This window comes from Empidonax traillii, unplaced genomic scaffold (genome assembly GCF_003031625.1).
Source record: "Empidonax traillii isolate 1590-97213 ecotype Southwest subspecies unplaced genomic scaffold, ASM303162v1 scaffold42:size1813164, whole genome shotgun sequence".
NCBI classification, from domain to species: Eukaryota; Metazoa; Chordata; class Aves; order Passeriformes; family Tyrannidae; genus Empidonax; species Empidonax traillii.
Genome location: NW_020955235.1, coordinates 1,550,216 through 1,576,444, shown reverse-complemented (window position 1 = coordinate 1,576,444; position 26,229 = coordinate 1,550,216). Strand labels below are relative to the sequence as shown.

At 38.4% G+C, this 26,229-nt stretch overlaps 1 long non-coding RNA gene across 1 annotated transcript; it reads right to left on the bottom strand.

Annotated features, from left to right (window-relative positions):
- Positions 1-1,329: 1,329 nt before the first annotated feature.
- LOC114054915 lies at positions 1,330-26,182 on the bottom strand. Its single transcript, XR_003570619.1, has 4 exons — positions 25,893-26,182; positions 25,698-25,775; positions 7,149-7,225; positions 1,330-1,464 (listed from the first exon to the last, which is right to left on the bottom strand). It is a non-coding gene; the product is annotated as an uncharacterized LOC114054915 (long non-coding RNA).
- Positions 26,183-26,229: the final 47 nt, after the last annotated feature.

Here is a 26,229-nt window from a genome sequence, read left to right as displayed (position 1 = left end):
AGAAATTGTCTTTCCTTTGGAAAAATAGCTTCTTTACCACGACTATAATAAAAGGACACATTAAAGGAAGACATTTCTCATGGTGCATTTAGACAGGTATTCTTCATGCTGTGTTTGGAGATCACTGATTATCAGCTGAGCTATTCATGATAATGAATATTGTGTTATGTGTACAAATATGTGAATATCATGATATGTGTAGAGAAAAACACTTAATTCTTTGGAATTTAACTTATAAAGCATTTAAGCACATCTTTCACGCTCAGTAATTTCCTCAGCCTCATCATTAGTATATGTGTCGATGAAGATCTGAACAGTATTAATATTTTGATATTCTATCTGATTGTATGAAAGCATTATTTTGTGAGTGGGAAGAGAAGTTAAAGCTGCTGAAGTTAGTATTTAGAGTTCCTGCTTTCTTTTATACACCCACACAACAGGAAACGTTCCATAACTTTAAAAGCAAATACGAGGTCAAGAAAAAGTTAGTTTTATTGTTGTTTTGTTCTAGTTCCAACAGTTTTATACTATTCCTTGATTTAGAACTGTATTTTGAAAGAGAGGCAGGACTGTTCTTGAATTTTTTTTAATTGCTGTTCTCTTTATCAATTAAGCTTATTGGAGGTGAGGGAAAAGCCTGATGAAAGAATAAAAAAAGAGAATAGGGAAAGAAAAGGAGATAGCTATGGGCCATGCTCACATCATGAAGCTTCTAGTGGCCCTCAATTTGTACATATATTGTAAATAAGGGAAGTATTAGGCAATCAGTAGGCAATAATATTTACAAGGCATTAAAGCATAAATTTAATTGCTTATCCAGTTTTAAATCACTGAGTTATTTATTTCATGATAAAAATTTTTACTTGCTTGTTATAATAATATATAACTACTTTATATAAATATAATCTGAGAGACATAAATTTCAGTAATGTGACCTATCAACTTTACAAGGCAAATCCAAAAGATCCATCTGAAAATCTTGTATTCGAGTGATTAAATAAAATGCAGTTATCCAAGACTGAAGCCTAAACTGTGTAAAAACTTGTGCTGAAAGGAAACCGATACAAACTGAATGTGAACAGAACCAGAATCTGCCAATTCAGACACTGTACACTCGGGAAATTTCACAGCTTAGGAGGGAGGCTCATGTCTTAGCACGCTATCCCTCCTCCCAACAAATCATAGACTTGTAGATCTGGGAGGAACTTCCAAAAGTCACCCATCCCATCGTCCTGCCATGTATGGGTTCAGTGAGAGTTCTATCATTCCTGATTTCCTTATTAATTTTTTATTTTTTATTTTTCATTCATTCTTTACTTCTTAATTTCCTTTTTTCTTCCTAAAGAATTTCATAACAGACAACCTTTAATCTCTTCAGGCCAGCTATTCCAGTCTTCCAGTACATTCACAGTTAGATTTCTCCTCCCTACTCCCAAATTTTCTGCCACTTTATTACTTCTTGCCCTGTGGAAGGTAGACAGGGAAAACAATATTATTCCCCTCTTTACAAAGTCCTTTAATATCCATGTTGCCTCTAGTCCTCTCACACTGAAACCATCCTGAAATACAGTGCCCAAAATCGGACACAGTGGCCTAAGCAATACATAGCAGAGCAGAGGGATTATTTCTCGTGCCCTGCATGTTATTCTCCTATTTATGCATCTCAAGATCATGTTGATGTTTTGCTTTTTTGGCTTGTTGAAAGCTTTCCTTTTTTGTTTTGCTACAGTGTGCTCAGATGTAGAAAGACCTTTTTTCTAATGCACGCTAGATGTTGAACATTCCCAGGACAAATGTCAGTTATTTTTAAAATATGTCAAAACCAAATTCTGACTCTAATTTTAACCTTCTACATGCTGATTGTGAGAAGCACTGCATGACTCGCCAAAGATTCCAGCTGCTTTTTTTTTGTCATTTTCCAAGCAATGCAAACACACAAAATATTCTGATCTGGCAGCCAGAGCCTAAATGCTAAAGTGTAGAACAAAGTGCATTATAGTTATTTATTGTTAAGTTTAACTCTGTGCAGGTATATATTTATATACTTTCATACAGGCTTTTGCACACACAAGTACTTTTCGTTGTATTCCATACTATGGAATAAGAAAAGCAGAGAAAATGCAAAAGTGCTGGAGCTTGGCTGGTCTATCTTATGCTACCCTGCTTGGTCTTCATTTTCCATTTGTTTTGGTGGGATTGGCTCAGTGTCTTTTACTTTAAGCAGGAATTCAACACTACATATTTTGTTCAGTCAGAAATAAATCTGAATTTTAAAGGCTTTGAACTCTAACCCCCAGTTGGATGGCTCTAAGAAATTTTGACTAAGTGCCATTAGTATATGGTTCTATCCATGTTGGAACTATTTTTCAGAATCTTTTTATACCATATGCCCCTCAAAGTTTTCCTTGACCTGTACTTCAGAAGGAAAAGTGTTTCTTTATTTAAAAAAAATCAAACTGTTACTGACTTTCAAATTACAAAGTGATGGTTAAATAAAACTTAAGTTCTGTAAGCCTTGTCAATAGATTTCATTGTATCATTTTCATATGAATAAAATATGATGGAAGTGGCTTAAAAGTTGATTCAGACTCAAAGAGAATTGCCTCATAGGCAGTTAGTTGAGTCTTACACAGCTCTTCCTCAAGTTGATAGAAAAAGGTCTGTGTATCCACATAGAGACTGCTAAATTTCTGTCCTGCATACACAGACTTTAGTATCTATGTGGGCCTTTTGAAATCAACTGGACTGCAGAAAGAGACTTGTTTGGAGAAGATTGTAGTAGCAGGGATTTATCAATATTATCTACATACATCTATGTATCTATGTATGTACAAATATATGTGTGTGTGTATATATATGTGTGTACATACATATATATATGTCTGAGTCCAGAAGATATTACTTCTCTTCAAGAATTTCTTAATAATCTTTATGTGCAAACTTTCTGATCAAAATTCACTTGTGATGAACTAATCACATGCAATGACAAACACTTTCAACGTTGGATGCATTTTCAAGTATTTCTGCAAGCACAGAATGGAGTATCTGTAGTTTTGGCATTCACTAGTAGTGATCTGGATCTATATGATAGGAGTGCATTACTTTAAAAGAAATCTGGATAACTGCTTATAAAAATGTTCTTCGAGGAAGGAACGCAAAGAGCTTCAAGAGGGCTTAGAAATCTATTTGGCTTTTCTGCTGGGAGACTTGGCTGCCCATCAGTCTCTCTTTTATACTTCTGGTTCTGAGTAATGTGTTCGCTTCTAGTCATGTAAAAACAACTGCCTTTGTACATTTCCATGAGATCAGTACAGATGCATTCTTATAGTTCAGTGAAGTTTGTTTGACAGTCTGTTAAAACTGTAATTGCTGAATCATCACTGCCTGTCCATTGTGAGTAAATCCCTCTTACCTTTTGAACAACATGACTCATTTTGAAGGATACAAAAGGTATTAATTATTGTTATCTCTTCTTGGCCCAAGTAGTTGCTCACAGTTTGAGATCCAACAAACTGTTTCTGTTGGAAAAGAAGCTCATGATAAGAGCTCCCTGCATAGAGCTGCATTAAGGAATATTTGAAGATCTTATTTTGTGCTTATAGGAGGATCTAAATAACAACAAGCACATTCTTTTCCTGTGCCATCACCAGATTTCAGCACAAAATGTTTTGAAGTTTTTCTAACACCCATTTTCCAAGAGCTATTTTGGGTTACATTTCATGTTTTCTTACTATTTTTTTGCTATTTCTCGTGTTTTTCTTCTTTCTATTTTATATAAAAGTAGATGGATATTTCCAAAAATCACCTCTTCCAGTTCATTTCAAATCATTGCAGTCTCACGAGAACCTTTGGAGCGATTACATGTGTTTGCACAGTTAATTAAAGCCTCACTTATTTAGTTTATCTACAAGACATTTGTTTCAATAGCTTAATTGAACTTAACCCATTCAAATACTAACCTGTGTCAGCTTGGAAGAAAAGGGCATGGTGTCTGTGACTTCCACCTGGACCACCAGCTTAGATTTAATATTATGAAAACTGAGTCTTTTTTCCTTTTATTTTAGATGCTCTGTCTTCTCCCCCCATCCAGACCAGCAACCTTGCTATCATATCTTTTTGTCCTATGCCCAGGTTACAGATTTGTCTGACAAGTCTAGGAATTGCCTCTTTTCTGTGCACTGATCGCCTTGCCTGTATAATCCTTACAAAATGTACTTGTGACAGCATATCAGTTCTGGACTCCAAAAAAAGTAAGTGTGGAAAGGGGGAAAATAATGCTGCCATGATGCTGCTGCTTCAAGTAATTATGGAAAGTAAAACGCTTCACCCGACTTATTGAGTTCTGTACTTTACACTGCTCAAATCACACGATGGGGGAGGTCATGTCAGGCCAAAGGTAAGAACCAAATACCTGCAAATCCAAAGGAGGTTGTGCATATTTGACTGGTCGAGCTCTCTCCTCTATGCCTGTTCTGGTAGAATCAACCAGAGGACCTGTGCAGAAGCCTAGTTTCACTGTCATACAGCTGACTGATGAATACATGCACTAAGTGTTAAAATATTAGTTTTCTGTGGTATCCTGAGATGAGAAACCACCTTCTGTACCCTGGGCCTCTTGAGAACCAATTTCCAGAGAGCTTTCTCCTGTTCCCTGTATTACCTGTCACAGTTTCTTCCCTCCAGTTTTTCACTTGTAGCATGACTCACCTCATCTATTTTCCTTTCTCCTCTCTCTTCCCCCTGCTTATATCTCAGCTGAGCAGTAAACAAGTGACTTAACTGCTTCCACCCATTGTCTGGCCCTATCTCCTCCCTAGCCCTCTCTTAAGCTTTAATTACTGTCACAATCTTTGTCTCTATCATAAATAATCTGTAAAGCATCCCATTCATCTCTCACTCTTCCCTTCTTACCCTGTATCACACAACTCTCACCAGCATATGTGTGCTTCAATTCTCTGCCCCGCTTGCCAGGTGTGGAAGCCTTCGATTTCATTTGCCAGGAGGCAGAAGGGTGGTCTCAAGAGGGCTAAGTTTGAATACCTTTGCTTTTATTCCCTGGTGGGCTGGAAGACTAGGACTCAATTGTGGGAATCACAAGGCAGAGGAATACATAGTATTCCTACTGCAAGATGAAATTGTTTGGCCAGACAGTGGTGGTTTCCTCTTGTGTTTCAGGTCATGACTCAGACTAAGCCAGAATTGCAGAATGTGTGATGGAAATTGCAAATTGGATGGCTACACGCCAGTTAAATCTGTAAATCGGCCAGTCTGAGTGCCCCACATGTCTAAGGCAGATGATACATTCTTTGCAAGGATCTTCTGTGTTTTGTATGATAGTGAGAATCAGCCAGAATCAGAAAAAAAAATGAAATTTATGCTTTTTTAAACAGCCACTAAACCACAACTTTCTGGAACTGTTGGCGTCCTGCTGGACAGCTGTAGTTATTACTTTTCAGACAGAAAAAAACCCTAATATGTTTGAGAAAGTGGATGTTGAAACCCAGATAACACGTTGTGGATCACTCTATTTTTTTTCCTTACATTCCTAGCACAGTAGCCTATCATTCTAGAATAGGTAAATTCCATTGTCAGTGGAAATTTCACCCGAGGAAGGATTTCGTAACAGTAGGTTTTGCAAGGCACATTTGTAGCAAACAAATGCCAACCATTCCTCTTCTCTACTGCAGGGTAATTGTGTTACAGCGAAAGGCTTTTAACTACGAATCTGACTGAATTGCTCAACCCCCCCAGGAGACATTCCTGGAACATGAATTTCAGTCTGGCATGCTGAACGCACTGTTCCTGCAGCTGCTGCTATCGCTGACCAGATACTCTGTAGGAGGAGAGCACTTTAAGACAGTGGTGGCAAGGCAGTCCTGAGAGAGTGTGGGAGAGAATAGCGCTGCTTCGGAGCATGAATAGCATTGACTAAAAGCTTCAGCATAGATTTTAGAAGTGTTATAAGAAGTAGCAATATCATACACAAAACACCCATCTGTGCAATGAGTCATTGACTGTCATTCTGCTGACCACAGCCTTCTAAGTGCTTCACTATTTGGTTAATCTGAGAAATGTAATAAAAAAGGAAGCACTTTCTAATTTTTCAGGTTAGTTTCAAACCCCAAATCAATTAAATTCTGTCGTGTACTATACTACTTACAGCAACGATCAATTGTGTATTAAGGATTGCCCTTTCTCAGCAGTGTCTGGTTCATATATTTATTTAATGAACATAAGCACGAAAAGGTGCTTATTATGGGGTAGCTGTCATAATTTTGATTTATACTTATGAAAGTATGGTGTTGGCACTAAGCTCCTGGAACCTTTTCCTTTTCATCTTGATGCCCTGCCCAAAAGAAATTAAGAGGCTCTGTTGCAGTTCTAATTTTCTTCTGGAAAACAATACAGAAACACACTGCAAATAATATTATTCTCTTACCCTAAATAGCTGAGTACATAAGGAAAGGACACAAGACTTAAAGAGTCCTTCTATGGATACTGTCTCTTATCAGCTTTTTACTGCATATCAATCACTAAACTTTGTGTTCCCAAACTGAACTCACTCTCTAGAAAGTTCCAACTAGCATTTTAAATGTTTTCAGTACAATTTAGGAAGGCCTGTGCTGCTCAGACCTGTGCTTCTCCTTTCCCGAGGCTGACCACCTTCTGAGCAAGGGAGGAGCCTTTACAAGAACTACTCCTAGCACACAGCTCTTTAGGTAGGAAAACAGAGCAAACTGAGAACAGTGTTTTAATTTCTCATTGTATCATCTGTGTACCAGCGTGTTTCTGTGAGTAATCTTTTTCTTTCTGTTCAGGAAGAAGTAGCTGCAAACCTAAACAAAGCAATAGGAGACAGGATACTTTTAACAAAGTGACTCATTTCTTTTTGGCCAGTGGATTGAGATGAAAAACAAAAGATTTCCGAAGCTGTATGACACGCACAACCAATATCCTCCTTCTCTAACGGTATTTCAAAGAACAGTAATGCATGAGAAAGCCCCTAAAACTGTTTAACAGCATCTTTCAAAAATATAAGTGCACAGAGGGCTGAATATTGTCCTGATAAGCAAAATACTCTAATGCACAGGATTTTAGAGTTGTGCCAGAAGATAAATGGATGGGCAGGGGCAGTGTCAGACACTTACCCATTGTTGCAAGGCCACAAAGTCCTAGAGGATGTAAGAGTTCATCCTGCTCACAGGAACAAAGGTGCCACAACAGCCTGAAACAGAGAAAATGGGCAAAGTGTCAGGTTCAAACTGGAAGTCCATAACAAAAGTATTTGAAATCTAGGATAACAAGGAGGCAGGCTAAAGGGCCAGGGACATGGGAAATACTCTGAATGAAGGAAACTCAGGACACTTTCTTGAAATATATTCTTTCTGGCTAGACTGGGATCAAGCACGTTCTCAACAGCTTTTGGGGGGCTGCTATAAATGTACTGGGCTTTGTTCTGGTGCTGTAACTCAGGGAGGCCTCCCATCATACACTTGCAAGGAAGTATAAAGGTACTTAAATCTGCAAGTAGTCCATTAAGGCATTTTCATTTTGTCATTTCCTCTGAGAACAAAAATTGTACTCTATTGGTTGTTTTTTTTAAAGGCTCCTTCAAGAACATAGGTTCTAGGAAGAGCTGCTTTTGTCCATTCAGATTCAGAATCTTTCAGATTTGCATAGTAATAAACAGCTGTCATTACTGGGGTACTGGATGTGATCTCAGAGTGTGTATTGTAACTGCATCCTCATGCAACTCAGCAGGGGGAGACTGGGGTCAAAAAGTAGCATTAGGTTGTCCAAACAGGTCTCAAATCTGGAGGGTGGGGATTTCAAATCATGTGAAATTTTGCAGTCTATAATTGCCAGGTATATACAAGCTGTAAATGTGTTTTCGGTTTCCACACAGTAAGAGCTCCAGAATGAAGGGGGGGGGGGGGGGGGAATCTCCTCAGGGCTTAACACTTAGAAGGCATTTGGCTTTAAAAGTTAGATTTTGAAAAGAAGTAGGAACTTCTGAAACTCAGAAGACAGACAACAAAAGCTGAAAAAATATTTTCCTACATCTCCCTTGCTCTCTTTCAAAATGGGGTCTGAGCTCTATCAGGAAATCTGCCAGATCTCACATGTCTCTTCTGCATTCAAGCCTAGTAGAAGTGATACCTACTTTTCTCAAGTCTGTTGAATGACACAGGTACAGGTTGCAGGCACAAAGAACATTTTGGCTTGTGGGATTATATCTAAGCTAAATGTTGCTCTTGGTTGAGGTAGGAGAAAGAGAGCCTTTATTGGCCTGGAAACAGCCTCCAAAAAGCTGCTGGTCTGCAACCAAGGAGGAGGATGAGAGCCTGAGGAGAACACTAGGCTTATAATTCTTTTATTTTTCATTTTGCTGTTTACAATTCTGAGAGCACCTTGTCTCGTTGGCAAGTCTCTTACCAAGCTCAGCCAAGAAGCAGCCTATTTAGTTTGCTTTTGTTGAAACTCCTTTTGCCTATAGCTGAAACATTTAGGGGGTGTTAGCTCATAGAGGTAGATCTTAACCCTTTAGAAACCATCATGTTAGGTACCTGTCTTACAGAAGTACAATGACAAGGATAAAAAGAGCATAGAAAGGCATTGTCCTCTCCCAAATACAAAAAAACGCCTGCAAGTGGGATAATCTTACAGTGATGATGCGTGTAGCCCATAGGAATGTGATTAATGTACCACAAGGGCAGGAGCTGTGTAAGATTAATTATGATGCCTGAGGAACATGCATTCTCCAAAAGAGAAGAGAATAGCTGGATACTACTGGGGATCTCAGTGAGCTAATCAGAATACATGTAGGGCAATACTAATATTGTGAGATTGCTCACAGGACCACAAATAGCTCAAGTGTCTCATTCTGTTGTGCAGACTCTTAAAGAACAGTTTAAAACACTGGTTGAAATGGGATAATTTTAAAAATCACATTTTATTCCTTTTTAGTGAAACTCAAGATGACGACTTTTTAATGTTTGTGTCAAAATATGAAAACTTAAACCAAATTCTTTAGATGGCCAAAATAGGTATTTTCAATTTATCTTTTTTTTTTTTTTTTTAATCTGAAACTGATAAAAATTGTCATAAGATTTCAAACTCCCTAACTCTTCCAAGAAGTAATTATAACTGCAAAGGAAGAATTTACTTGAACATTTTCTGAATGTAGCTTTCATTCTCTACCTTGACAATTTGGGAAAAGAGATACAGTGTTTATCATACATATTAAGGCGATGAAGGCAGAAATATTGTCTTTGCTTTCAAAGTGCTCAGCATATTTTAATAAGATGCTGTAATATAGCCATGTGTGCAGGCATATTGATTTTTTAATTGAAAATCTCATTGGTTTCTATTTTAAAAGGATAAAAATGTCTACCAAAGCCCCTCAACAATTAAGTAATAACTGCATATTGCACATTTTCATATGTGAATATACGTATTTTTCCACACTAGAGCTAATTTGATGTGACATCAGTGAAAACCAAAACAGACTTCTTTTGTGGTTTTAATGACCTCTTAGTCTTTTAGATTTATGGTGCTATTACAAAAAACACCTAATAGGTACAACTCTGTAGAACTCCCATAATATCAGCATTATGAAGTTTTCTAACTTGGATTTTTCACATCTTGCAAGGTAGATAGTCACAAAGTTGGTAACTTAATTTCTGCTTAAAATTCTGGACTCAGAGGTAAATTTCATTTGCAGCCCCTATTTTTTTTCCAGTGGAGTTGTGATCTTCTGATACTCCTTTAAAGCCACTGGTAGCTTCAAAAGTATTTTTCACCACTTTTTTTTGTGTGCTTGTCTAGAGACAGAATTTGAGATTGCAGAAATGTGTAATTTCATGGGAAATTGCTAATGGGATAATTAGAATGGCATTCTCAAGGAAGGTGTATTATTGACTGTTCAGATCTCTTTGTACTTGAGAGGTGTAGAAACTTTTTGACTTTCAATAAACACCTATACAGCTCAGGGCTATAAACCAGGACATATATCATCCTGCCTTTGAGAAAAGTTGCTTCTTGCATAAAACTGAACTCTGTAAGAATTCCCAGCTCAGGATAGAGTTGAACTGTAGCTCTGCTACCTTCCTTCATCCAGTGAGACCCAGAGGAAGATGAGAAGGATGAGGATTAGCAGGGATAGAGGAACAGTAGGAAAAACATTTTGCATAACATACTGCCTTAAAGTCACAGCAGATGCCCACAGAGCTTCATGTTGTCAGTGCTACTGTATCATTGGGAAAAAGATTTTTTTTGACTGGCTCAAGTGATGGGTTACTGCGTTAAACACAGATATGTAAGTCTGTATTACTGGACAGTAGCACTCCCACTGCCTGTGAAGGTGTACTGCTAAATATCTAAGTAAGAAGCCATTTTCAGTTTTATAAAGAAAAAATGTAATTGAAAAGTACTTCTTGAATTCATTAATTATCTTGTCTCTGCATAATCATGTGTAACTATTCAAAGTTTTTGAGAATGTTGTGCCTGGACTCAGCTTTATCAAAGGTTCCACTAATTTTTTTGGTGAGGATGTTTCAGTTTCATTTCGGCTTTTTAAATTTTGATATCTAACACGTTGCAGATTAGTAAAATACATCTTCCAAGTAAATACAGACCTTTTAGCTGGGGGCTGAGGGGGAGGAAGACATTGGGTAAATTGTATTTCCGAGTCACGAATAACTGAACTGGTGTTTCTGCGTTGCTTAGTTACAGTTTCTGTTTAGTTAGCAGTGGAGTTCACTAAAAATATTTTAGCTTCTGCTCCTGACAGCCACAAACGTGCATTCAGATGTAATCTTATAAACTAATACTCTGTTAAATGGGTGCCCAATACACCTCCTCAAACGTGAGCGATGGATAGCATTGCCAAGTTGCAAAGTCAACACTGAACAGCACAGTCACGCTCAGCTAATTACAAAGAGTTTTCACTGATTGGTCCATTTCTTCAGCTGTTAATAGTCTGCCCTGCCATATGCAGAACAAAGTTCAAGAGCAAACATTGAACAAAAAGTTCACGAACAATTTGCTAGACTAGCTGGCAGAAGTCAGGCTGCACTAATGGCCTCAGGAGACTGATGCTGACTTTATGCCAATTTCAAATCTCAGCTCAGCCTCCCCAGTTTACCAAAAAAGCTACTTTTCCTTCCAGCCACACTGATAAGGGCAACATGAGGAAGCCTGGTATATGACTAATGCTTACCAAGTGTTACAAGGCTTGGATGGAGGGAAATATGCAACCTTGTGACCCTGACTCAGAATAGCCAAGTTCCATCTGCTCTGGAACTTCAAATGGTGAGAAGACCTCCATTTCTTACTGGACATGTTTGGAAGCAGGGTAAAGAATGTCAGTGACTTCAGTCTTGTTAATTTTAAGCTGCAAAATTTTCATTAAAATAATTGAAAAAATACCCCAAACCATTCTAGGAATAGTTAATCTTAAGAAATCAACACAAGCCTCAGCTTTGCAGCTTAAAGAATGTGATTTAAATGCAGTCAGGAGTCAAAGAGTAAAGATAGACTTGGTTTTATTGCCAGTTGAAGTAACTTCAGAGTTCAGAGAGCTGCAGGAACACAAAATGCAAATAGAGCAAATGGGTTCATTTACAACATACAGGCAAATTGTTGTATTATCATGACATGACATACCACACATGCATGTTGTTAGGACTAAAATATCTTTGGAATTTGGACAGTTCTCAGGAAGTATTTCTCAACTCAAGATGCTGCATTCAATACAGTGAAATCTTGTGAGATCCTATTTCAAAAAGCACAGAGAGACTAGTCATAGGGTTTAAAATTAGTGGTAGCTTATCTTGAAAGGATCAGATGATTACATTTTTTTATCTGCAAACGGAAACAGTGAGAACTACTTAGAAATATATAGTTGGTGAACTTGGGGCTGAGACAACAACTATAACAACATTTTCTTACTTTCCTGGTGCATGAATCATCTTCATGAAGTTTGATATGGTAAATTTGTGATATTATAAGTCATGATACATTCATTACTTTTCCTTTTTTTTTTTTTTTTTTTTAACATGACTTTATCCAGAGAAAGCTCAGAAACTGCAACTGCAGAATCTCAGAAAACTAGAGATCAGGTACTACAGATTACAGCATATTCAGCATATTAATCAGAGCCTGACAGACTCTTTCACTACAAAATTTGGTATGATTCTTCTGCCGGAATTTGTTGCAGGGCATCATTATGATAGATATATTAAAAAAATCAATGAAAAATACCACTGATTCCTCCTTAAACAAACTCAGTCATCCCAAGTCAGTGTCATTATTCCTGAAGCCATGTATTTACACTCCCACTAGAGTATGACTGAAATCTCACTGACATTTTTCCCCTGAAATATCAATATAATGCTTCTTTAATATCCTGAATACTTAGTTTAAAAAAGAAAACCACTAAAGGATCAGTGTGCTGTATGGGAAATACTACTAACAATTCATTGTGATTGAGCAGTTTAAGGTTGGTTCAATTACTTTGCCATTTCTTAGTCTGATAGTTGTCAATTTTGTGCATATCTTTGGCTTATTTGATTCTACTAACCAGAGAAACTCTAATCATTGAGTACCATCTTTACAGGACGGGTGCCTTTAGATATTGTTAGAGATCACTCTTTTTTTACAGTGAGAAATTATTTATTTATGAAATAAAAGGACTCCAATTTCTACAATGCTTACAATCACTGACAAAAAAAAGTAGATTATAAACTGTTTTCAAAGTCTGACTTAGTTTGTCTAACTAAGCCAGTCCAAGAAGAATTTCTATTTTATCAGAAACTGAACAAGCCCAGTTCCATAAATGAATTAAGTTATTTTTAGATACTTTGTTTTGAAGAAGATTTCTGGAATTTTCAACATAAGCTTTTCTACACATCTCTCAGTAGATGGTCTTTTAATTTCTGGTTTGATACATAGCTGTGGAGTTCACTTAAAAAAGCATTTATTCCTCTGTCTACTGTCTGGAAAGTTAAATTTAATTATATTCATTGAGAGAAGAATTAAAGCATGGATCATGCACACTGATGAATGCAATTCACTTTGCAAACTATTTTTATGGCCATGTTGGAGAAGGTAGCAGGTATTCACTTTTCAGTGACAGAAACAGGGAGAACAGTTCTGTTTCTTGCAGTGGAATATTAAACAGCAAAAAAAAAGAGAATATTAATAATGATCTTTCCAACAAGGGTCACATTGCTGATAAGGTCACTTGGTTACACTTCAGAAATAATTCACACACAGTTCCTATTTTATTTAATTTATGAGAAATCTAAAAAGCTGTTGTTAAGATTGCATACAAATCCTACTTTGTGCACCATGAGGAGATCAGTGGTTTTGGTTAAAACTAAAATTAGAAAAACAAAAATGCCAAGATGAAAAGGCAATAGTTCTAAATGAAGGCACAGTAACAATTTAAAGAAAGCAGAAGGAAAGTATTATCAGAAGAGATACAAATCTCATAAGCTTCTTGCACTACAAATGCAGACAACTGAAGCACAAAACCATTACTTTTAAATCCCTCTGGTATAGTGTCTTATATTTGAGGTGTCTGCTATGGCATAAAACATTCTCATGCCAGAATATGAGCATAATTTTCATACACAGTGCTTTTGAAATAATTTGAAATGAAGAGTACATTAGAGCATAATATTAGTTAATCTGATTTCCTGTTTTAGCAGTTGCAAGTGCAAAAGCATCATGCAACAGTATGATTTATACCAAGCACATTAGTATTCTTGGAGTGCTTGTTAATAGTACCAAAATGCTGGCAATTTTTGTACCTACAAAGTGAATGTGTTTGTGTTTCTTGTACCCAGCAGCCTTAGGGTGATGGACTGAAAATTTGATTCCACTTTCTCCAAAACCCCATGCAGGGTAGTGATGAGTGATGTTGTCTCTGTGTCATAAGTTTAGGGTTTACAGGATCTACAGGGCCACTTCTGCATACCTTCCATGGGTGTGACATTTATATTCCACTCCTACTCCAATCTCACTCAAGTTAATGGCAAAAATTCTGTGTCCCTGAGAGCTTTTTCTTGGGCTCTTGGCACCATATGGAAGAGGTACCACTAGCTTGGTGTGGATCCCCTGTCCGACTGCTGCTGCACACCTGTTAACCAGAAGAATCTGTATAAAACAGAAACTTTCAAGATTTTCTTCTTCCCATGCCCCATCCATCTGTTAGCTTTAAATAATACCTTATGGATAAGCTCATATGGTCAAAATAAGAGACTGGGTACCTGTGTTATGTGGGAATATGTAACAGGTTTGGTAACACAAGTATCTCACCAAAGGAAGGCTGGCTGCCTGTTGCAATGCTCTGTAACACTGAGACCACTGCATTAGTAAAGTACAGTCACTAGTGGTGGACGCTTCTCACCAAATATCGCTGCTAAATATAACTGTATTAAGTCTTCCAGACTCACCAGTGAGCAAACATAAGAGCCTTACCTTATAAGTAATTAAAGTTACTGCTCTAAAGCCACCACTCCACTACTGCCTAAGTCTGGGATTTATATGTACTCGAGGCCTTAATACCAAAACTCAAGCACGTCCCCAAAACAAGGCTGTATCCTAACAGAAGCATAGGTGCACTTCATCACTGGTGATAATACTGTGACATCAAATATTTTCTTTGTAAAGAGCAATACCAATAAGCTAATGCCTGAAAATGTTTTGGAAGGAAGTGAGTGTAGTACTGCAGCATTTTTATATTAGTTGGTCTTGCACAATGCTGTCCCTCCTTTCCTTCCTGCCCAATACTATTTTAGCAATATTCAAGGTTTTTAAAAGATCAGGCCAGAAAGCAAGAGCCAGGACGTGAATTTCATACTACTCACAAATGGAAGACATAGGGCAAGTGCAAAGTATCAAGTGATCACAATCACTGCCTTTTTTTCCAACTGAAAAGACTCTTTCTGTATTCACATAGGGTAAACTCAAAGGAAAAGCACATAAAAATTCTTTTTCTCTTCACAGCATTTCTTTGGCATGGATAAGAAGTATTTAAAGTACAGCAGATGTGCTTATGTTGTACAATGGAAATGGAGTCTTTTATAGCATCTGTTTAAATATTTTTACTTCAAGACATATATTGCTGTAATTGGACAGCGGCATGCTATCCTCATCGTCTTCTTTCCCAGAACTGTGTTAGTTTCAAATATTTAAATGTCTTACAAGGTTATAATAACATGGCATAATATTTCTTGGCTTATTGAAAGAAAAACTAAAAATGCCTTAAAGTTTTATGATTTGCCTATTTCCCTCATTTATCTGCCAGTAAATATTAACTGAAGCATTTTTTGTGAATTTTTGTACTATCTTCTCAATAGAAGTATCCTGTAATCTCATCTCTTCCAGAGAGGAGAAAGCCTAGAATAAATCAGTCCCTTTGTCAAGGTGAAATGAGATGGGTTAGTCAGAGGCAATGTGTGCTTATACAATGTCCATCACTTAAAACTCAAAAACCTCAGCTGAACCCCCAAAATTTTTTATGTAAGTAAGCCTGAAAAATATAAAAATTAGCAGTGAACCTGTGCTTTGTGGTTTTTTTTTTGTTTTGTTTTGTTTTGTTTTGTTTTGTTTTGTTTTTTCCAGTTTTCTTGAAACCATGCTGCATTGGAAAGACATGAAGTATCTGTATCCCCAATCCACATTGATTTCACCCCAGAAAATGTATTAGGTTGTGTAAGAGGCATAAACATTACCAGACTTCCCAAACCTCATAATTACTCCCTTTAGAAATGGTTTTGGCAAAGGTGGGGTAACAAACTACTATTATTTGAGGCTCTAAATTACTAATGAGAACAATCAGGTACTTCTATGAACTCTTCTCTTGAGACATCTGCTAAGGAGATAAAGGAGAAGAATGGGCACATGTGCTTCTAAAACATATGCAGAGGTGACACCATTTTTTGGTGAGCACAGGGCTCAAAGACTGACCAGTTTTAGTTCTTATGCTGGGGCTGTCACATAACGATCCCTGGGGACTACGACAACATGAGGGCAGTTGGATATTCTGAATATCCAGTGAGGGCTGAAAGCATGCCAGGAAGGTCTTCAGAGGGCAACATTGCTGGGCTGTATTGACATCTAGTCCAGCTGTACTGACATCCCTGTCCAGCAGCAAAGTAAAAGAATCACAGGGAATCCTGGTGTGAACTGTCCTCAGAAAGTCTCTCCCGACCCAGCCCTCTTGAGGCATCCAGTAGGTTAATTTTTGCTCTTAGCTAGAGGAAATTGTCACATGCAGTAGGAAAAGCTGGCCACTACTGCTGGTCATAAGTGATATTTTAAAAACAGTATTAAAATTGTAAAGTCAAGCACTCAAAATCTAGGAAATGACTGATTAAAATTATCCATAGCAAACCTGTTATTTATGATCAGATTCCTTTTTTTTTTTTTTTCATGAGGATGCTTCTCCAGTGCAGTGAGCAAATGGACTATGTTTCTCCAATGAACCTTTTTTCTCTGTGTTGCTCATGCATTTTATTTAATTTAATGAGTCTGTTCAGAACCTATTGTGAACACAAGGTTAATGATATCTTTATGAGCTTTTCTCTGCCCTCATCATCATAGAATCAAGGTGCTCTTCAAATATTAAGAACTTTCACAACATTACTGGGAAATACAGAGGTATCACTGTTATTCCCTCTTTTCATATGACTCATCAGGATAGAGGCTGAAGCCAGACTCCTCTCAGAGATGTCCAGAAACAGAACAAGAGACAACAGGTACAAACTGAAGTGTAGGAAATTTCACTTAAATGTTAAAAAAAAAACAAAAAAACAACCAACTGTAAAAGCAATTGAATAATGGAACAGGTTACATCAAATAGAAATAGAACACAAAAGTCAAAATGTCAAAAAATGTTAATATGGAATATTCCCTGTCTTGTCAGAAGCAAGTTGTAGCTATGGGAGGATAATGAAAGCTGTCAGCAATTGCGCAATACTTTGTCACTTCTCTTTCCCTTTTCAGGAATGCTTCCAAATATCAGAGCCTTACATTAACGAGGAGGTACTTCCTCACTGCATTTCTTGGCTGCTCGTAGAAGCCCAGCCTCTACTGTTTAAGAGTCTAAGAGGTCTTTGTCTCCTGTTACTTTCCTGGTGGTAACTTAATTTAATTTTTTTATCTGCATTGAATTTTCTATAAGAGATTCTTCTCTATGGTCTTTGAGAAATTCAGATCCTGTACAAATTTGGAGTCAATGCACTTCTGATCCAGCAATCTCTTGTCTTTCCAGTCTGATGTTTGCCTCTTATGTTCTCTTTATGCCAGTCTCTCATTTGCTTTTTTTCTTAATTTTTGATTATACATCCTTTCCATCTTTCCACTATGTAAGAAGTATTAGAAAAATGGACACTTCAAGATAATTTAAAACTGCTGTTAGGCATAGATGTTATTACTTTCAGGGGACAAGGGAGAATCTGAAACACAAAGTCTTTTTTCCAGCAGGAAAATGAGAGAACACCTCTGTAAAACTTTGGTGTACGTTGTACAGCCTCTGCTTAAAGCTTTCAGGTTTGTGTAAATGTTCTCTAAAACAAATACAGCTTACACGTGAAAAAAAACAAACCATGCTTTGAACTAGATAATTATTGGTTTTATGCTACTGTGGTGTCATTAACATATTTTTAATCCATACAGGTCTCCTCCTGTTGTTTTTACACACACAAGGTAGCACCTCACGATCGCTATTTCACTACTTGGCTGCTGTAGCTGGGTTTCCTGTTACATAACTCAGTAGTCCAGTTGAAAACCAATAAATGCAACCCGTCTGTAGCAGCCAAGATGCAGCCCACAGCCACGGCAGTTTCTGTCCCCACTTACCAATTGGTTCACCAAATTTTCTCAGCCAGAATACATTACCAGAGTTGCCCAGGCTGTATCAAAGTCACTCTTGGTGTGAATTATTTGTGAGTAGAAGCCAGCAAACAAATTTATTGTAAGGTGTATTTTCAAAGCTGTGAAAAGAAGACTATAAACATTACATATAACCTGAGGTGTACTGTGTAATTTATACAATGTAAATAAATTATGTTTGTCTTTCTTTTTTCATTTGCCTAATTTCATTATTTGATTTTTATGGGTGTGTGTTGGTGCCCCCAGCAGGCTCTTAGAAAAATTAAATCTGTAATCCTACGAATCACACCTTGCAGAAAGAATTGACTTGTTTACTGTATTGTGATGAACAGAATAGCTGCATTGAATGTATATGAAGCTGCACAATGTATTACTATATAAATGTGTTGTCATGTGCAAACGCGTGTCACATGTGATCTTCACCTAGAGCAGAACATCTTGCATTGTACAAGTAAATATAAAGCTCTGAATGTGTTCATTACAGTACTTCTGTGATGCCAATCACAATCCTGCCTTCAGAGTAGTGAAGAACACATATAGAAAAAGGATAGTCTCAGACCTAATGAATGTCCTTGACTCTCACTGAATGTATTTATGAAGTTATTACTTGCACTGGAATCATTTGCGGATTTTATCTGAATTGCACTCATAATAGTGTGTCTCCTTAACTGAAAGAATTTGCAGAAAATAATTAAAAGAGCAAGATCACAAGTCATTATTTCATATCAAGTCCATATGTCTTATTTCATATCAAGTCTTACATGTTGCATTTATGTAGGACTCATTCACAAAGCTTTTTAGGAGTGCTTAGTTTATGATATGGATAATATTTTACAGATCTCAGTTTTATAAACAAATAATCCATGTGACAGCTGAGGTTGCTCACTTCATGCATTAGGAACTAGAGAGGGAAAGCTATTGAAATCACCTTTGACCTACACAACGGGGATTTTATTTGCCTGGAATGTAAGTACCACGTCCCTTTTCCCCTTGAAAACCTCAAACTCTAAGGAGAGGTGTGGTACTGACATAAATACAAGTGTCTACTACTGAGAGATTGTTTCATGAATTATCACAAAGGAGCTCAGGGCGAGTGCAGTCAACAGATTTTATGCCCCATATCTTGTGAATAATACACATACAGAGATAAATAGAAGAATCCTGACACTGCATCAGAGCTTTGTTTTTAAGTCTCTATGCATTAATACAAATACATAACTGACAAAAAAGTTATAAATAGATATATTCAATTCCTGGAAATGATTGCTAGGAGAAATGGGGAACAGACTTCAGGAAATACAGATTTCCTATAGTGATCAAGCAATGTTAAAAATAAAATCTACTTGAATTTATTCTGAAAAGATCAATATTATGAAAATAAGGGATGTAAGGAGGACCGCCTTCTACCCATTACAAATTTTCTTGCTAGAGTATTATCTACAAGGACACAGAAGCCACAGAGGTTATTTAATGGAGTATCTTGCTCCTAAGAATTTGCATGCTTCCCCTCAGACTCCACACACTAAAATGATGAAAACTAGATATTTATAATAACAATTTATGATAGCCCAATTGTTTCAATAGCAGCTGTAGCAGACTTAGGGGCAGGTCATGAACTAGTGCTCTTCCTGCCCAGAAGTATATCCATCTGTATCTAGCAGAGAGAGCTGACACCAAGTTGTGAAGATGTAACTTGGCCTCAACAGTTAAAATATGTTCATCTGGCTCTGCAGCTAAGCAAAACCACCTTTTCTTTCAGCCTTTCATGAAAATCTGTGATTGTTGAAATAAAGCAAAGCTGGCAAGGAAGGAATAAGGAATTACACATATAGACAATAAGAACTTTCATTTGCTTTTGTACCTTGGGTGAAAGAATGAGTAAATAATTACAATCCAATAATTAATTCTATTAACCAGGGTAAGATAAGTGTGTTCAAGAGAAAGTGAGACATTTGGGCTGACAGTGCAGTGTACTTATTCACAAGGTACACTGGTGTTTCCCTGTCCATGCCTTGTGTTATAAATGAACACATTTGGCCCAGAGACAGCACAGCTGCTTTCAGGCAGTGAAGAGCTGAGATAACATACCTTGTCAGGCCCTTGTGGGTAATGAGGAGAGTCAGCCCAGCACTCCATGAACCCTGTTCCTGTGACTGGACATAAAAAAACGACCCTCTTCACCAAGTCTCTGATTCAGCCCCAGCTGATAAGTTTGATTTGGGTCTGTTAAGAAGCACTGATGTGTCTGCCCTGTACTCAGAGAGTAAGGAGCAGGTTGTGTGGGTCTAACTCTACTTCCTCTTGAACACTGTACTGAAAAGCGACATAGAACAGTATGAGTCCCAGACTGCTTCATATCTTTGGCAACTGCAAAGTATTTTCCTGATATTTATAATTTTGAAATTACTTATGTTGTCCTGGGTTGTGCATACAAAGTTCTGTTTTAACACAGTATGCTGATGTATCCACAGAACTAAACACCAATAAATTAAAATAACATTTATGTAAAGCATTGCATCTTCACAGAACTATACTTCATCAGCGAGTTATCTTTACAATATTCTCGTGACTAAGGTAGACCTTAGTGTTTATTTATTTCAATAGACTTTCTTTTTCCTGTGAAATAAGATTCTGACATTCTGCCTTCCATTGCCAGCCCAGCTATCTAGGCCTTAACATAACTGAGGAAGTATATTAAACAGAATAGCTCCATTTATACCTTCCCCTGCTCATCCAGTTTTGTAAGACTTGAAGAATTTGACAAAAATCCAACAGAGAAAGCCCCTATTCAAAAGAAAGTAGTTAAACAGAAAATATGAAACCTATGCACACCTGTAATGTTGTTAACGTTAACAATTTGAAGCCTATTTCTGTGTGGTTTCTCTGAGTCTTTTCTGAATTAATCTCAGGATATGGGCCCAGATTTCAGGTGTGCAAATCAAATGACCATCTGTTCAAAATGTGACTCCACAGAAAGGCTTTGATATCAGTCTTCAAACAGAAAAATGTTTATAGCACTTCTGTGCAGCATGCTGCTAAACCTTTGCCAAGTAATAATACAAAGGGGATTGCTCTGCCTCGTGGTTTCCTAATGAGAAATGTAACATGGACTCATGGCATTTCATGCTATGAATTTGAGAGTATTTTATTTCAAGGAGTATAGACTTAATACTTATCATGTTGGCTCTTACTGTGATATGGACAATGCTTTTGGTTTACTTCATTAGGAAGAACAATGTCATATAAGGATGGGTAAAATGACGCAGAACACAACGCTATATACAGTGAACAATCAATCCTTTACTGTTCAGAAAACCTTCATAACTTGTAAGGCCTTTATAAATTGGACAGATGCTATAAGTCCAGTTAACTCTTTTACTTTCAGGAATTTAGGAAACAGTTCTGTCCTGCTGAAAAAAGGAGCAAACTACCAACTAATTTTAAAGAGCCTAGAATCTAAACTTTATCAATTCATATAAATATCAACTCAGCTGTATTTTCTCTGCCTTGCACCTGTGCTTATGCTACGCCTTCTATATAAGACATTGTATGTTTTCTTTCCAGTATATCTGTTTCTTGCTTGGTTGTCCATATCTATCTCACTTGTATCTGTTTTGTTCTTGGCAACTCTGAGACCTATTTGTGAGAATATCCTGGTAGAACTATCATAAGAAGTGTGGTGGGCTTCCTGAATTATGGGGGAAATGGCTTGTGGTGCAGTGGAATTTCTGAAGAAGGTGCTTGGAAGGGAACTGGAGAGTTGCCCTGAATTAGTGAGGAGAATAGGAGAAAGAAAAAGAAAACATGGAATGATACAGGAAGTCAATGTGGAAAGGAAGTCCCTACTTGTTCTAAAACCCCCTTTGCTATATTATTGTACGTTGGGTTTAACGATTAGCATTGGAAAGGAGAATCGGTTGCTTGTAGGCTTTACAGGACACTTTTATTAATACATGCACTGGTTTAAAGTTTGTATGTCATCACATCTTTTGCAGCTCCCCCAGCAGCCAAATCCCAAAAGAACTCACATGCAGGTTTCTCCGTCTTTATTCCACTATATCCTGATTACTCCTTTGAAGTCCGTAGGTGCTGTGTGTGTACAACTGGTAATACACTTTGGTTCTTACAACTCTAACCACACTGAATGTGGCACTGCTGTATTTTAAACAAGGATCACAGTTCTGTCAGTCTCGATCTTGCTTCCAAAACTCCTGAGTGATACATGAATTTAAACTATTGCTTGAGGTAGAATTTATGTGCTCATTCTGAACTTAAACTATTTAAATTGGCTTCCATAGGACAACACAAAACACGCTTTAAATCAGCTGAAGTGACAAAATTGAGTTTCTCTAGAGAAAGGAAATCTTAAATGTTTTGAAGCTTGCGGAGCTGGCCTTATCTTATCCTTGTGTCCCAGTTGTATTTTAGGGACAAAGGATGAAGTAAATGCCTCGTGCTATCAATTATATTCAGTACAGTCAGCTTGGACTAGAAGAGTCCTGAGGCTGAGCACCACTTCCACAGACATAGGAATCAGAGGAGTTCATTGGTGGCTGGAAACCAGCTGTTTCCCCCAGGTATTCTCTTGAACATAAATGGCCAAAACTGAGGTCTGAGCTTCTGGAGTTTTTTTGTGAGTTTGCTCTGAAATTAAAATCACTTTATGATGCTAATTGGTAGGTTATAGATTCTGTGACCACTAATGTGTCCCTATATCATAACTAATTTCTTAAGTATGGGCTACCATATATAGCATCCAAAACTGCCATAGAAAATAAGGCAATCCCTACTGCCCTTTGTTTTAACATTATTATTATTGCAGTTACTTGAAACCTCTTATAGTTTTTGGTATAATTAGTGGTATAAAGAGGTTTCCACAGCAGGCCTCCTTTGTATCCTGTTACTGTGTAATCATAATAAACATATTTAGTAATTTTTTTCAAGCTCTAATAACTATGATTTAGTCTTTTGGTTCAAGAATTCAACATGATTTGCCTTATGTCCCATAATGCAAACAACAATTTGGACCCTACACATTTGAACTCTTAGTCTTACAAGCATGAGAAAACTTGAGGTCTGGATGATTTCTGTTTTTCTGTGGTTTAAGGGCTTCTGCATGGCTCTGTCACTCCTTCATAAACTGGGGAAAGTTAAAAGGCCAGTTGATCTTTCACATACCTCTGCTGAAAATTATCCATTTCCCAGCAGCAGTCTTCTTTGAAAGCAGCTGCCATTTTAATTTTTTTGGCTGCATAATCAAATCTCACAAATCAGATTCTAAAAATTCCCATTAGCCTTCTGTTCAGCTGGGAGAAATTGAATGAGAATCATCACTGTGGAGTTTCACAAATGCTGATAAAAAGGTTTTGTTTCTGAGACAGGGATTTTCCAACCACCAGTCGTTTTAATGACGCACAGTCCTGCATGTTTTCTCAGGTGAAACTTCATAAAAGGTGTAATAGAAGACATGTGTAGATACAGGTGAGACTGAGCACAAGTGAATTTTTGGCCATTAACAATTCCTGGGTCTCAAATATCCTCTTGGGTCACCTTTTTGTCATGCAAGTGTATACCTTACAAGAGTAATGAAGAACGGACACTGTGAGGCACCAAGAGGAGGTACAAACTAATGAAGTGTGTTTCAGCATTTTCCTTCTAGCATATGCTCCCCCAAGTGAATGGGCACTTGACCCCATTAACATAAGGCAAATACTCTAAAATTACGTTACCTAGGCTTGTTATGGTTTGAATTCTTAAGAGTCACAGGATAATCTGCATTTGATTTGACTTGTCATGCGAGATATATAATGTTTATTTGGCACCTTTTATCTCAAGAGAACATGCACTGACCTGGGGTCCAGGATTTCTGACTTCAGTAGTCAGGAGCTCCTGACATTTCTGTGCAGTTTGGAGACCCTTTGGTTGACAAAGGCTGATATCTGTACCCATCAATTATTTATTCACTGCTTCTCTGAGAAGTTTCTCTGAGAAGTTTCACCCTTGTCTTAATCAGATAGCCACATGATTACTCATAATACAGAGACAATTCTGGCTGTCTTGCTCTAATTGCTTTCTAACTGGGACACTTCTAAATGAAGTATAGATGTATCCAGGATTCCTAATTCCCACCAGGGTTTCCTACTCTGGGCCTGTCTACACAATCCACGAAGTGTTAAACTCTCTTTTAATCGTTACTCCACAGAAAGGTACCTCTCTGAGCGGTGTCTGCCCACAGCCACGCACCTGAGCCACACCCGCTTCGTGCCGACAGGCCTTGCACTCCCTGGAGTCAAAAGCACTGGTAACTGCAGAGGGCTGTCCCAGGGCAGGCAGGCTGCTCGGTCACGGGTGGGTCCATGAGCACGGACACAGGTTTTTCACAGGCCCCATCCCGGTAAAGCATTCCCCAGGAATATTCCCGCCCAGCCTTCCACCCGCTTCCCAGGGCGCTGACGGGGCCGGCGCCCCCGGCGCGGCCTCGCCCGCCCCCTGGCGGCCGGGGCGGTGCCTGAGGGCGCCCTGTGGGGCCGGCCCTGCCCGGTGCGGGCCCTGCTGCTCCTGCCCGCCCAGCAGCCCGTGAGGAAAGGTAAGGCATTCAGCCAGGATGTACTTCTGGGATCCTTCTCCGGCCAGTTAAGTGGAAAGTGCATCTGCTGCAGCCTAAACTGGGCTGAGGGGAGAACGGGCGGTAAGGGCTGCTTTGTGTGATGGCTCTGGAAGGAAAGCTGTGATTATGTGGAATAACGCGATGAATGTTTTATAATGGTACAAAATTAGTCAGCTTTATTGATTCATCTGTAATGTACATACTGGGTTATAAATCGTTAATTTGATTGAGAATTTTAGAGTTTCTTACCTTTTAAGCTCTTTTCCTATTGGCTCTCAAACACTTGCATATTGACGAATGAATAGCATTGATTTTCCTCGAGTAGATTGACTGCTTAGATGCAAAAAATTCTCATTTTTTTTTTCCTCCATGGGCTATAGCAGAGGAAGAGCTGCTGCTTTGATCTCACTGACTGGCAGCCTCTTCTATTCCTCTGGCATGCACTTTAATTTTTTTTTTTTGAAGCAAAATGAAAGAATTGCCTTTTTTGGCATTCTCCTCTGCTATGCCAATTTTTTAGCTGTATCCATTTAGCACAAAAGTGATTTTTAGATACATTTCCTTAGATTTTACATCATACTGTTCAGTATCCCAATGTTAACATTTATTTCTGCTAAAGTGCTAAAGAAGCTGTGGCAGCAATGCAGCCAATTAAAAGGCAGATGTGAAATGTGAAGTAGCACATGTATGTAAGAAAATTACACTTCGTACAGCCAAAGAAATTTCAACAGAGAGCAGAGAAGATAGCTCATGGAGAACTGTGAAAGGCACTGGCAGATGCTCACCATCTGAATTAATCATTTGTCCCCCCCTCTGTAGAGCAGAGAGGAGTTATGAGCCTGAAGGAAGGCGCAGTTTGAGTTTTACTTTGCTGTCATCCACATGAAACCTCTAACGTCCTGCTGATATTTATACAGCCTCCTACCCTTCTCCCACGGTACTCAAGGCAAGTTGTGTTGACTGTATGCAGAAGCTTATGGTCATACACTGATTACTTGGGAAGTTATTATCTAGATCCTGAAATATTTCATTGGAAATATTTAGAAATTTGCAAAACAAGGAGACCTGCTGCTCTGCATTCCTTCCTCTGTTCATCAGTTCTTAAATCATTAAAACCCCTGCACTTTGCAGGTCACACTATGACAAAAGAAGGGTGTGGGTAGTTTTCATTGTACACTAGACTCACCTTTCTCATGCTCTGTGTTGGGTTCCTTCCAAGTGGTAAATCCTATTCACAGGCTACACTGCCCAGCTCATTTTTCACCTACATTAAACGAGAGGCCTTAGGACACAGTTTCATGGGCAATGACTATGGATAGAAGGTTGGAGGAAGGCTTCAGGAAAAATCCTGGAATGTGGACTGCACCTTCCTTTCGCTCACCATGTGTTTACTGCTGGGGGGACAGACACACAGGGATCTGGAGTGCTGCTGAAATACTCCTGAGCTATTTTAATTAAAAAGCTTGTATTTCCCCTCCCCATTCCAAACCCAGTCAAGGACATCTCTGGTGAAGCAAGGGCAGGGACCGGTGAGCCGGGCTCAAGTGTGCGCACTGGGGAGCTGGCGAAAGCCAAAGGGGGACGACAACACCTCTCAGGAGGGGAGTGACTTCTTTCCGCCCCCTCCCCGGGCCGCTCCCCGACAGCTGCGGGGGCGCAGGGCCGGGGGAGGCTCGGCGGCTGCGGTGGCAGCGCGGCCGCGGGCGGGAGGGCGGCGG